Source organism: Sminthopsis crassicaudata, chromosome 1 (genome assembly GCF_048593235.1).
Source record: "Sminthopsis crassicaudata isolate SCR6 chromosome 1, ASM4859323v1, whole genome shotgun sequence".
Taxonomy (NCBI): domain Eukaryota; kingdom Metazoa; phylum Chordata; class Mammalia; order Dasyuromorphia; family Dasyuridae; genus Sminthopsis; species Sminthopsis crassicaudata.
Window position 1 is genome coordinate 462,199,794 of NC_133617.1, and position 14,309 is coordinate 462,214,102.

Here is a 14,309-nt window from a genome sequence, read left to right on the forward strand (position 1 = left end):
AATCTTCATGCAACAATTAGATAGATTTAAGTTTCCCACAAACACCTCCTTCTTCTGCTAAGAGATAATTCAAAACCAATCTATGTTGTAGAACAGCTTCCCTGTTTTGGGTGGCCTGATCAGATCCAGGGCCTTGGCAATTTGATTGGATATAATTTCCACCACAGCTTGAAGCCGAATTAACCTATTCAAAATATAACCTAGAGTTCTGTAGCCCCAACTCCCATCATGAGTCCAGGTAGCGGGCCCATCCTCTCAGATTATCCTCTAAAGGGGCCCCATTCATTGGCATCTCTGGCAGAAGTGAGAGAGGTGTCTATACTTCTCTTTTCCCTTTTCAAATTATCAAACAATGAGATCCCTAATTGTCCTCCTTCCTGTCCTGGTAGGAAAAAGAATTTAGGCCTAACTAGTCCAATGTAACAGCTAACAAAACAGTCCAACATTTTTCAACAAGAAAAATACCTAACAATGCTCCCCAGATAAGAATTCCCAGAAGTTTAAGCACAAAGTCCATTAGTCCTTAATTTTTGTCATTAGTTTCAGTTTCAACTTATCACCAGAATCTTCTTTGATGATATTCCATTCCCCTGGGGCCCCCACAGGGCTTTTTACTCTGGTATGATGAGTCCACCCTCATTCTTTGGTCCAGACTGCAGTGTCAGATGTCAGGAGGATCTGGAAAGGGTCTTCCCACCTTGGCGTCAACTTGTCTTCCTTCCAAATCAGGATCCTGGCTTATATTGGTGTACTTCAAACCCTAGGGAAGGGGTCTGAGCAATAAGACCTTTTAATTGTAATTCCTTCAAATGAGTCACCAGCACTAAATTTATTTCCTTAAGAATAAATCTTTGGTTTCAAAAATTGGATCTACTTGTTCTTTGACTAGCATACCAAGGTATGGATGACCCAACAACAAATCATAAGGTAATAGCCCTATGTCCCTAAAGGGCTTAGTTCTTATTATCAAGAGGGCAAGAGGAAGGTACTTTGTCCAAGGTAGCTGAGTCTCCATAGTCAATTTGATTAGCTGTCTCTTAATTTCCTGATTCACAGTATGGCAGAAATTAGATATGGATCCACACTTAACACCATATACCAAGATAAGATCAAAATGGGTCCATGATTTAGGCATAAAGAATGAGATCATAAATAGATTAGGGGAACAGAGGATAGTCTACCTCTCAGACCTGTGGAGGAGGAAGGAATTTATGACCAGAGGAGAACTAGAGATCATTATCGATCACAAAATAGAAGATTTTGATTACATCAAACTAAAAAGTTTCTGTACAAACAATACTAATGCAAACAAGATTAGAAGGGAAGTAACAAATTGGGAAAATATTTTTACAGTTAAAGGTTCCGGTAAAGGTCTCATTTCCAAAATATATAGAGAATTGACCCTAATTTATAAGAAATCAAACCATTCTCCAATTGATAAATGGTCAAAGGATATGAACAGATAATTCTCAGATGATGAAATTGAAACTATTTCCACTCACATGAAAGAGTGTTCCAAATCACTACTGATCAGAGAAATGCAAATTAAGACAACTCTGAGATACCACTACACACCTGTCAGATTGGCTAAGATGACAGGAACAAATAATGATGAATGTTGGAGGGGATGTGGGAAAACTGGGACACTAATACATTGTTGGTGGAGTTGTGAAAGAATCCAACCATTCTGGAGAGCAATCTGGAATTATGCCCAAAAAGTTATCAAACTGTGCATACCCTTTGACCCAGCAGTACTACTACTGGGCTTAGATCCCAAGGAAATACTAAAGAGGGGAAAGGGATCTGTATGTGCCAAAATGTTTGTGGCAGCTCTTTTTGTAGTGGCTAGAAACTGGAAAATGAATGGATGCCCCACAATTGGAGAATGGTTGGGTAAATTATGGTATATGAAGGTTATGGAATATTATTGCTCTGTAAGAAATGACCAGCAGGATGAATTCAGAAAGGTTTGGAGAGACTTACATCAACTGATGCTGAATGAAATGAACAGGAACCAGAAGATCGCTGTAACAACAATACTGTATGAAGATGTATTCTGATGGAAGTGGATATCTTTTTTTTTTTTTTTTTTTTTAATTTTTGTATTCATTTTTCCAAATTACCCCCCCTCCCTCTATTCCCTCCCCCCGATGACAGGCAATCCCATACATTTTACATGTGTTACAATATAGTCTAGGTACAATACATGTGTGTGAATATCATTTTCTTGTTGCACAATAAACATTAGAATCCGAAGGTACATGCAACCTGGGCAGACAGATATTAGTGCTAACAATTTACATTCACTTCCCAGTGTTTCTTCTCTGGGTGTAGCTACCTCTGTCCATCATTGATCAACTGGAAGTGAGTTGGATCTTCTTTATGTTGAAGATTTCCACTTCCATCAGAATACATCCTCATACAGTATTGTTGTTGAAGTGTACAGTGATCTTCTGGTTCTGCTCATTTCACTCAGCATCAGTTGATTTAAGTCTCTCCAGGCCTCTCTGTATTCCTCCTGCTGGTCATTTCTTACCGAGCAATAATATTCCATAACCTTCATATACCACAATTTACCCAACCATTCTCCAACTGATGGACATCCATTCATCTTCCAGTTTCTAGCTACAACAAAAAGAGCTGCCACAAACTTTTTGGCACATACAGGTCCCTTTCCGCTCTTTAGTATTTCTTTGGGATATAATCCCAGTAGTAGCGCTGCTGGGTCAAAGGGTATGCACAGTTTGATAACTTTTTGGGCATAATTCCAGATTGCTCTCCAGAATGGCTGGATTCTTTCACAACTCCACCAGCAATGTATTAGTGTCCCAGTTTTCCCACATCCCCTCCAACATTTATCATTATTTGTTCCTGTCATCTTAGCCAATCTGACAGGTGTGTAGTGGTATCTCAGAGTGGTCCCAATTTGCATTTCTCTGATCAGTAGTGATTTGGAACACTCTTTCATGTGAGTGGATATAGTTTCAATTTCTTCCTCTGAGAATTGTCTGTTCATATCCTTTGACCATTTATCAATTGGAGAATGGTTCGGTTTCTTATAAATTAGGGTCAGTTCTCTATATATTTTGGAAATGAGACCTTTGTCAGAACCTTTGTTTTTAAAAATATTTTCCCAATTTGTTACTTCCCTTCTAATCTTGTTTGCATTAGTATCATTTGTACAGAAACTTTTTAGTTTGATGTAATCAAAATCTTCTATTTTGTGATCAATAATGATCTCTAGTTCTCCTCTGGTCATAAATTCCTTCCTCCTCCACAAGTCTGAGAGGTAGATTATCCTCTGTTCCTCTAATCTATTTATTATCTCCCTCTTTATGCCTAAATCATGGATCCATTTTGATCTTATCTTGGTATATGGTGTTAAGTGTGGATCCATATCTAATTTCTGCCATACTAATTTCCAGTTTTCCCAACAGTTTTTTCCGAATAATGAATTTTTATCCCTAATGTTGGAATCTTTGGGTTTGTCAAAGATTAGATTGCTATAGATGTACCCTTTTTTGTCCTTTGTATCTAATCTGTTCCACTGATCTACCGGTCTATTTCTTAGCCAATACCAAATGGTTTTGGTGACTGCTGCTATATAATATAGCTTTAGATCAGGTATACTTAAACCACCTTCCTCTGAGTTTTTTTTCATTAGTTCCCTTGCAATTCTCGACCTTTTATTCTTCCATATGAATTTTGTTGTTATTTTTTCTAGGTCATTGAAATAGTTTCTTGGGAGTCTGATTGGTATAGCACTAAATAAATAGATTAGTTTGGGGAGTATTGTCATCTTTATTATATTCGCTCGGCCTATCCAAGAGCACTGAATGTCTTTCCAATTATTTAAATCTGATTTTATTTTTGTGGCAAGTGTTTTGTAATTTTTCTCATATAATTCCTGACTTTTCTTTGGTAGATGGATTCCCAAATACTTTATACTCTCAACATTTGTTTGGAATGGAATTTCTCTTTGTATCTCTTGCTGTTGCATTTTGTTAGTGATATATAAAAATGCCGAGGATTTATGTGGATTTATTTTGTATCCTGCCACTTTGCTGAAATTTTGAATTATTTCTAGTAGCTTTTTAGCAGAGTCTTTGGGGTTCTCTAAGTATACCATCATGTCATCTGCAAAGAGTGATAGTTTAATTTCCTCATTTCCTACTGTAATTCCTTGAATCTCTTTCTCGGCTCTTATTGCCGAGGCTAGCGTTTCTAGTACTATATTGAATAGTAATGGTGATAGTGGGCAACCTTGTTTCGGAAGTGGATATCTTCAACATAAAGAAGATCCAACTCACTTCCAATTGATCAATGATGGACAGAAACAACTACACCCAGAGAAGAAACACTGGGAAGTGAATGTAAATTGTTAGCACTACTCTCTATCTACCAGGTTACTTACACCTTCGGAATCCAATACTTAACGTACAACAAGAAAATGGGATTTACACACATATATTGTATCTAGGTTATATTGTAACACATGTAAAATGTATGGGATTGCCTGTCATCGGGGGGAGAAAGTAGAGGGAGGGAGGGGAAAATTTGGAAAAATGAATACAAGGGATAATGTTATAAAAAAAATTACTCATGCATATATACTATCAAAAACTTTTTTTTATAATTATAAAATTTTAAAAAATAATAATAATAAAATAATAATTTCCTGATTCATCCTTTTCACTCTCCCTGAGGAAGGAGGGTGCCACAGAGTAAGGAAATCCCAAAGTATTTCTAAGGCTCTAGCCAGGGATTACAGGATCTTAGCCATAAAATAGGTACCCTGGTTTGAATCAATACGTTCCACTACCCAATATCTTGGAATAATTTGTTCAGAGATGATTTTGACCACAACTGAAGCTGTGATTCGTTGAAGGGGATAGACCTCTACCCAGGATGTCAGCTGGTCCACTATGACCAGAAGATATTTAATGCACCCCACAGAGGGTAATTTGGTGAAGTCCACCTGTATGCTTTGAAAAGGCCTGATACCAGGAGGCTGTCCACCCGGTGGGGCTCCTCATAGGGCTGCTTTATTTGTCCTTCAACAGACAAGGCAACCACCCGCTATTTAAGTCAGTGTACATAATTTGGGGGTTACAAACTTTGTAAGTATTATATCACACAGATTCTGAACATCCCAATGACTGCCCTGGTTTAAGTATTGGAGCACGTCTCATACCTGCCTTGGTCAGTACCTCTCTGCTATCGGGCAAAATCCAGTAGTTATAGAGGGCTGAAACTCTGATAAGATGTGCTTGAACCAGACAGCAGAGCACTTAAGGTTAATTATCTATTTGATGTGAGATAATGGCTCTATAAGCATATATTTAGATGATATGGTAATGTGACGGCTCTCCTCATGATTGGCGCTTGCTGAATGTTTGGTGGTGAGGTAATCATAGGCAAGGATTGGCGGGCTGAGGGAGAGAGGTCAGGGGCACTTGGCTGCAGGGGGAGGAGGAGAGAGGCTGGAGACTCCAGAATCCAGGATACATCTTTGGCAAGCTGTGTGGCAGCTTGCCTGCCTCCTTCACTTCTCCCCCTAAAGACCAAGAACTTTAATTGATCCTGACTCTGACTGATCCTGAGGCCTTCAGGGAGCTAGCTCGCATATTATAAGTAGCCCTTTGTGTCCTCCTGGGCTCCAAGAGCCTGAAGCTTCTGCTTCTCATCTGGGATATAGGATGGTAGAGGTATATGATAGGGTAGAGCTGATATTAACACCATCATCTCCTCAGGATTAGTAGGGTCTCCATTCCTTGTTCACTTTGCTTCCTCATCTGCAAGGCAATTTTCTTTGGCCTCAAAGGAATTCCCAAGTTAATGCCCTTTCACATGGACCACAGGTATAAATTTGAGTAGAATAAGATTAGTCAATACCTCAGGTATCAAGGCCTCATGTACCAATCCCTTACCTTTACTGTTGACCATGCTTTGTTCTTCCCAAATTATTCCAAATATATGCACTACTCCCCAAGCATATTTAAAATCAGTATAAATTGTTCTGCTCTTTTCTCCTAATGTCTTTAGGGCCTGGTTAAAAGCAAATAATTCACAGGTCTGAGCTGACCAATTGCTGGGCAAGTATCCTGACTGGGCAACCAACAATCCATTCCCATCGATGATTGCATACCCATTCTGTTTTTTCCCTTCTACTACCTGTGAAGAACCATCGATAATTCACTGAATTCCTATCAGTAGGGGTTCTTCCTGTAAACCCTCCCTAACTTTTGTCTGTAAATCTACTAAATTGATATAATCATGTTCTAATGGAGCATATTCCCCAGGAGAGGCAGACAAAAAAACTGGCTGGATTTAGATTTTAATCCTGTGATAATATCAGATCATCTCTTTCTGATAGCATTGTTTCATATTTCAATATTCTAGAATCTGTCAATCACCTCCCAGCCTTTTGATTCAAAATAGACTCCAAATGTCAGTTTCCTACTTTCCTTCACTAAAGTGGCTGTTGCAGCCACCATTTGTATACATGAGGTCCATCCCCTTGCCATGGGGTCCAGGAGTTTAGATAGGAAAGCAACTGGATGTCTCTGCCCTCCCCTTATTTGTGCCAGCACTCCCAACGCTACTCCCTTTTTGGTATTAACAAATAGATGAAATGGCTTTTCCAGGGATAGTAACATCAGCACCAGGGCAGACCTTAGAGCTTTTCTTAGTTCCTTAAAATTTTCTTGTGCCTCAGGTTCTCACTCAATCTGATTGGGTTTTTCTTCTGGCAGATAAGTATAAAAAGGTTTAGTTAACAGTGCATATTCATTAATCTAATTTCTACAATACCCCATCAGCCCTAAAATTTCCCCTTTTTGTTCTTGGCTTTGATATTTGGAGAGTCCTCTCAATCCGTGTTGGATCTAGTTTCTTTTGTCCTTCACTTATTTAGTGAAACAAATATTTTACTTCTCTTTCTACAAACTGCAGTTTCTCTTGAGATACTCTTCAACCCCAGAAAATTAAGCAAACTGATAGTAGCTTGTACTAAGGAATTCCTCTTTCTCCCTACAAGGAGTAAATTATCTACATACTATAATATTTTTGCTTCCCTATCATGACACTCAAATTTCTCTAATATCATTTCCAAAACTTGTCCAAATAGATTGGGTGATTCTGTGTAACCCTAGGGAAGCACATTCCAATGATATTGTTGCTTCCTCCCTGTCTCTGGGTCTTCCCACTTGAATGCAAAAATATCTCTATTTTCCTCAGCTAAAAGGCAGCTCCAAAATGCATCCTTCAGGTCTATCACACTGAACTATGAGCTCTCCTTAACTAATCTCCGTTAAATCCTGCAGTATTCTGCATGTCTTATCTTTTTTCTCACTGACAGAATGGGGGTGTTATATGGTGAAATGCAGGGCTCAATCAATCTCCTAATCTCTTTATAATCTCCTAATGACTAGTTGTAGGTCATTCCTCCCTTCTGTGGGGATGGAGTATTGTTGAATCCAAATAATATGTAGTGGGTCCTTAACTACTATCCAGATTGGAATGATAGAAAGATGCCCTGGATTCCCAGGGCTAGCCCCATACCTGTGGATCCATTTGGCTCTTATCAATTTCTTTTATGATATAGGTTCTTACAGGCAAGCACAGATCCTCTAGTCACAAGGCTGATAGACAGCTTTGTAATCAAATCTCTTCCTAACAGATTTACTCTAGCTTCAGGTATCACCAGAAGCTGTCCTAATACTGCTATCCCATCATACTCGATAGGCATTACTTCAGAAATAGGGAGCGGGAAATTTTCTCCTTTGACCCCAGACACTATTAAAGTCTTAGTAGATAATTTTGTCCCTTTTGGTACCTGTGTGACTGAGGTTCTGGATGCTCCTGAATCTACCAAAAACATTAATTCCCCCCAGAGGGAGCCACCCTTAAATTTATCAAGGTCACTGGATGGGACTTTTCAATGAGCCCCTGACTTCTCTAGTCCTGTAGTTCCATCAGAGAGGCCATCCATTCTTCTTCTTCCCTTCTCCTGGGGCACTATCTGGAAAAATGCCCTTGTTTACCACATGTCCAACATTCTGAGTTCAAATTTCTCGGCTTTCTTGTTTTCTGCTGAGTTTGTACAGGCTTCCTTCTAGGTTCCTTATTCCCTCTACTGAGGGTGTTCTGATTTTGTGCACTCTGAATTGCCAGTACCATCATCTTAGTCCTCTGATGCTTTCTTCTATTCTTCTCTCTCTCTCTCTCTCTCTCTCTCTCTCTCTCTCTCTCTCTCTCTCTCTCTCTCTCTCTCTCTCTCTCTCTCTCTCTCTCGGCAGTTTAAGAAGATTCTGACGGATCCATCAAGCCAGAGGTTAGAGTATGCCAACAACTCTGGGTTGAAAAGAATTTAGTTGCTGACATACCCAATCTTAAGAGGAGCCAAATTCTGGCCATATTACTCCTCTGCCTATATTCTGGTTGACCCAGACAAAGCTACGGTACTTGATCATTTTCTTTTTATTCTTCCCTTTATATTTCAGGATTTTATCCCAATTTTGAAGCCAATTCCCCAGAGGACTATCAGCTGATATTCCCTGTCCTCCATCCTGACTCTTTTCTTTGGACTGAGCTTTTCCCATAGAAGAACCTGGCCTCACACAAGGCTTGGTAAAGGTCACCTTTAAACCAGCAGTCACATGTGAGCGTTCTCAGAGAGCCCTTACCTTGAGGTCAGAGCAGCCCCAATAATTTCAAGAGGGCTACTCCTTCAGGTCCCCTTAACCCAGCCAATAAACCCCCAGACTCCTGAGTGCTTACCTTGAGCTACACGTGTAGGGTTTCCAGACTGCACCAGCCATCAGGATTGTTTTGATCTCCTCCAGTTCTGTTTATACTGAGTTCCTCTGCTTTGGGTCACTTGCCCTCTGGGGAAGACCACTGATCCTGGACTAGCCCCCAACTGTGTGGGATAGGAAGACCATCACTCAAATTGACTACTCAGAGGCGTCTCTAGGTACAGACAGAAAGTTCCTTTATTTAGGATCTCTCAAAAAGCAGGTGGTCCCAGCACCGAGGAAAAACTCAGTGCAAGAGGCCATTTGAAGCACAGTCAGCAAGCTTTTATCATCAAATACCACAAAAACCACAGTACTTCCCTAACCACCCCATTCCTATTGGTTTTTAATTTCATAATCTGGGTCCTTGCCCACAGGGAAGAAGGAAGCTCATGGACTTCCTGCACACTTTTGCGAGGGCTTTAACATAAGCATTATTATAAATGGGTTAGTAATTTTTATTTCTGAGAAATGGAAACTGGGGTTCTCAGACTTCAATTATTTTAATAAATTGTTTCTGGGAGACTTTCAATATACTCACTGATGAGTAAAGAAATAGAGAGAGAGAAAATAAAAGAATGTAAAACATTCTTTTAAAGAGGCTTTTTTCATATGCTTATTTTCATGACTACATAACAAATCTACAAATACAAGCAGCATGATCAAGCAGATGCTTTGAAAAAACAAATCTATATTATGAGATAAAGATCATATAGGGATTTATAATAAAACATTTGTTTAACAAGTGAAAATGAAAGTTTTTTTTTTTATTTCTTAATAGTACAAGAATATGGGAGAGAAAGAGAAAATGATGAGGTGCAAATGATGAGGTGTAAGAATATCTCCTAACAGCAATGGGATCCCCTTGGCCAATGGCAGGGTTTGCGAAAGAATTTGAAAACCCCAATTAATATTGCCCAAGGTTCATGGCAGAGAATGGGATTTAATTACACCAAGAAGCCAGCTTGCTAGGAAGACAGACTTCTTAGTGGGCAAGGAATATAGCAAAGGTGGGTTACACTGAGAAGAAGATATCTTCAACAATGAGCAAAGTCTTATAAGGATATCTGCAAAGATGTCTGGGCATACAGCCCTAGATATATTGTGCTTTGATCTTTGACCCTGAACTGGGGGCCTAATCTTTTGGTGAATCTAAGAGACCAGTTTTTCAATTCAATTCAAAATTGAATGAGTTTGAGATCCTGAATCACCCTTCCCCCACAGATTAAAAGGGTCACAGTTTCAGAGGCCCCCAAAGGTTAAAGGAGACACAATTTACATCTAAAAATAAATGTTAATCAAAACTGAAGACAGGAGGAAGTTAAAAATAAATATATAGTTAAAAAGAGGCAATATAATTTGGTGGGAATTAAAAGACATGGATTTTTGTCCAAAGTTTTGCCCTAATTTGCTTTGAAATTTGGGTAAGTTACTTTACCTCTTTGAAATGAAGGAGTCAAATAAAAATTCCTCTTAATTCTGAACTATGAAATTTTATGCTCAGCATTTGAAAATTCAACTTTCAAATTTAGTTCCTGCTCTTAGCATCTTTCCAGAATTTTAATATGGAAAGACTTGCAAACCATCTCATATAACACATGTATTATATTGTGTTATATGTGTTTTACATAACAGAGTGTTTTACATAACAGAGAAAAAGAAATGATCAGAAACTATAAGGGACCAGCAGTCACCAATGATATGTTTTAAGCTGAATTGTTTTTTTTTTTTCCTTCTAATTATAAGGGACTTGGGAAAAATAGCATGTGGATTACGTCTAGAATGCATCAGTGCAATCAATATTTTTAAAAGTATTATTACTCAAAAGTTCCTTCTATATCACTGGTAAATTGGCTCCCACTCTCCTCTTGCAGATAGGACAAGTTTTGGGTTAGATTTTAACTGAAGAATAAAAAAAGCTGTTTTCCCTCCAAATAGCCCTTGCGCAGTTAAATACCCCCAAAATAAAGCTTTCAGATAATGTCCAAGGATAGAAAAATCAATCTGAAATTTCTAAAGGACATCCATTCTAATGATTCCAGCTTGCTCCTCCTGCCTTGATATGAAAAATTTAAATAGATACAGTTTACCAGGGAAGATTATCTGACTTCTGGTTCTGACAGTATAACTTAATGACCTACAATCCAAGAAGATCTGGATTGAAGACCTTCTCCTTAAACATGTTATGTGACTCTGGAAAAATCATTTAAATTCTCAATATTCTAAACAAAAGTTCCGTAACACTATAAGCTATAGAAAAAATGACTACTTTCCCTGGTCAAAGGAATTTATTACATCAATGAAATCATAAGCTGCATCCCTCTCTTGGATCTCCATATCATAATCTTCTTTGCCTTTATAATATAATTTCCTTTTAGCTTGTGTTATCTGACAAGAGAGATAAATGTATTATTTACAGAGATAGAACCAGACCTGCTCATAAAATATTTCCCAAATATGCTGAATTAGTGACTCTGTAGAGGAGAATGCTAAACCTAAGGTCCCTGAACTTTTTTTGGTAATATGATGCTGTATTTCAATTTAATTTGGTTTTATAATCTTGCATATTTCACTTTATGCCTTTAATGATGCTGTATTTCAATTTTGATTTCCTTTGTAATCCTATGTGTTTTAAATTATTCCTTTAAACACATTGGTCTTTTTTTTTTTTTCTTTTTTTTTAGGCAACTGGGGTTAAGTGACTCACCCAGGGCAATACAGCTAGGAAGTGTTAAATGTCTGAGGCCAGATTTGAACTCAGATCCTCCTGACTTCAGGGCTGGTGCTCTATCCACTGTGCTACCTAGCTGCCCCTAAATACATTATACTTAAAAGGAGTCAGTAGGCTCCATCAGCTCAATATACCAAATATATATAGCTCAATATACCAAAAAGGGTAAATAAAGTGATAGATGGTTTAACAAACAAACCAGAATTGCAATATCCCAAAAAGTGTAGTCCTCTTCAAAATAGTCCTCAAGAGATATAATACACTTATTGCTTCCAGTGCTTAAAAAGATTTTGAACCTCTACTTTGGACATGGTGTTAAAACTCTGTTAAATCAATTTTTGAATAATTTCAATGGTGTCACGTATATGTCCTTTCAGGGCATTTTAGAGCAAAGATCCAAAAAAGAATTCAGTCTAATGAATTAAAAAAAAGTTATAAAACCCCAAAACGCCTTTGATAAGTAGGAATACAGCACAATTTAGAGTAATGGGACTCATTTTCTTGCATGTCCATGAACTAGCTATGAGCTTAGTGTCCCAAGATTTGACCGCTCAGTATCTTTGCCAAGAAAATGCCAAATAGGGTCACAGAAAGTCAAAAACAATTGAAAAAGAACTGAATAATAACAATAGAGAAAAAAAATTCTATCTTGACTCTTTTCTTATCATTGGAAGAGACCTCAGAAATCATCTGATCTAATAGATCTAAACAAAAATCATTCCCTTTTATAACTGCCAGCTGGCTTTCCTGTATTCCTTCAAGACTCAATTCAAATTTTACTTTCTGTAAGGGACCTCTTCCAGTTTTGCTCCTCCCCTCTCCTTCCCCCACTGCCAGATTACCTTTTTCTTTCTTTCTTTCTTTCTTTCTTTCTTTCTTTCTTTCTTTCTTTCTTTCTTTCTTTCTTTCTTTCTTTCTTTCTTTCTTTCTTTCTTCTTTCTTTCTTTCTTTCTTTCTTTCTTTCTTTCTTTCTTGTTTCTTTCTTTCTTTCTTTCTTTCTTTCTTTCTTCTTTCTTTCTTTCTTTCTTTCTCTTCCTTCTTCCTTCCTTCCTTCCTTCCTTCCTTCCTTCCTTTCCTTCCTTCCTTCCTTCCTTCCTTCCTTCCTTCCTTTCCTTTCTTTCTTTCTTTCTTTCTTTCTTTCTTCTTTCTTCTTTCTTTCTTTCTTTCTTTCTTTTCTTCTTTCTTTCTTCCTTCTTCCTTCCTTCCTTCCTTCCTTCCCTTCCTTCCTTCCTTCCTTCCTTCCTTCCTTCCTTCCTTCCTTCCTTCCTTCCTTCCTTTCTTTCTTTCTTTCTTTCTTCCTTTCTTTCTTTCTTTCTCTTCTTTCTTTCTTTCTTTCTTTCTTTCTTTCTTTTCTTTCTTTCTTTCTTTTTTCTTTTTCTAACACCATATGAATCCTGCACAAATGCATTTATTTGTATTTGTATATTGCCTCCCAAGACATTAACCTTCATAGTAAGAATCATGGTTTTTGTCTCACTTTGTAACCCCAGATCTTAGCACAGTGCCTGACATACAATAAGTGCTTAATAAATGTTTTTTGATGATGATAATGAACAATTGGACAGTCTTTTTGATGAATTCTAATGGTGGTGAATCCATTGTTTACTTAAGAAGATTTTAGATACTCCTAATTGAGCATTTTTTCCTATACATCAAGTCTATATTCTTCTCTGTAACCTCCAACTATTGCTTCTGCCCTCTGGGACCCATCAGAACAAGTCTGGTCTCTTTTTTATGTGACAGTCATTGATATACTGAAAGACATTTACCATGCCCCACTTATGTCTCTTTTCCAGGCTAAACACCCCCTATATTTCTTCAACTGATTTCTATGTGCCTGATTTTTTAGTTCTCTCAAAGTAAAAAATAAACATTAGAATCTACTTAAATTTTGACAAAATACAAAAATACCACCTTTGACCTGCCATTCTCTCTGAAATTTCAGCAAATAGTTATTTCAATGCTTTGAGTTCAAACATTAAAAGTTAAGATACAAATATGTTAGGGTAGGAAGACTAACACACTAACATGTAACATTATCTAGCATTAACAACTTGGCAAAAATCAGCGTATCTGGTTAGTTAGAAAATGGACTAGGTCCATAGTACTAGTTCTAGCTTTTTCATTAACTGGCTATGTGTCTGGGCAAATCATTTAACCTTGATGGGCTGCCTGCTTTACACACTGATAACACAAAGCAATAGATCAGATGGTTTTTAAAAGTCCTTTCCACTTCTGACCTCTGTGTTTCCATAATTAGCACGTCACCTCAGGGATGATGCACAATAGGACAGAGAATGGTTAGGTTTTGATAAGGAAGCTGGAAAAGGGGAAGAAAGGATCTGTAACATATGCTGTAAGTGCAGTATTACAGGAGAGATCCTGAGCAGCCAGGGAGTTCCAATCAGGCATTAAATACCTAGAGGTTAGAAAAGGGAGAGTTAGAATGCCATAAAAAATAAACTTTGCCTACTTTACAATTTTGCCCAGGGCTAGCCCTGCAGGGAGATACTCAGTGAAATCAAAGGGGTAGCTTCACAGGTCTGCTCAAAATTGGGAAGCCTCATCTCTAGAGACACAGAAGACCTCATCTTCTTTTTGCTGAGCAGTTTGTCACTGCCAGAGAACTGGACTTGTATTATTGCCAGAAATAGGGGGAAATAAGAAAGAAAGAAAGACAAGTTGAGCTATGATTAATAACCTTCCAAGGATTCTGATAGTGTGAGGGAAAAGGAATCCACCCTTCTTTTGTTTCCAAAAGTGCCATTATACTGGGAACT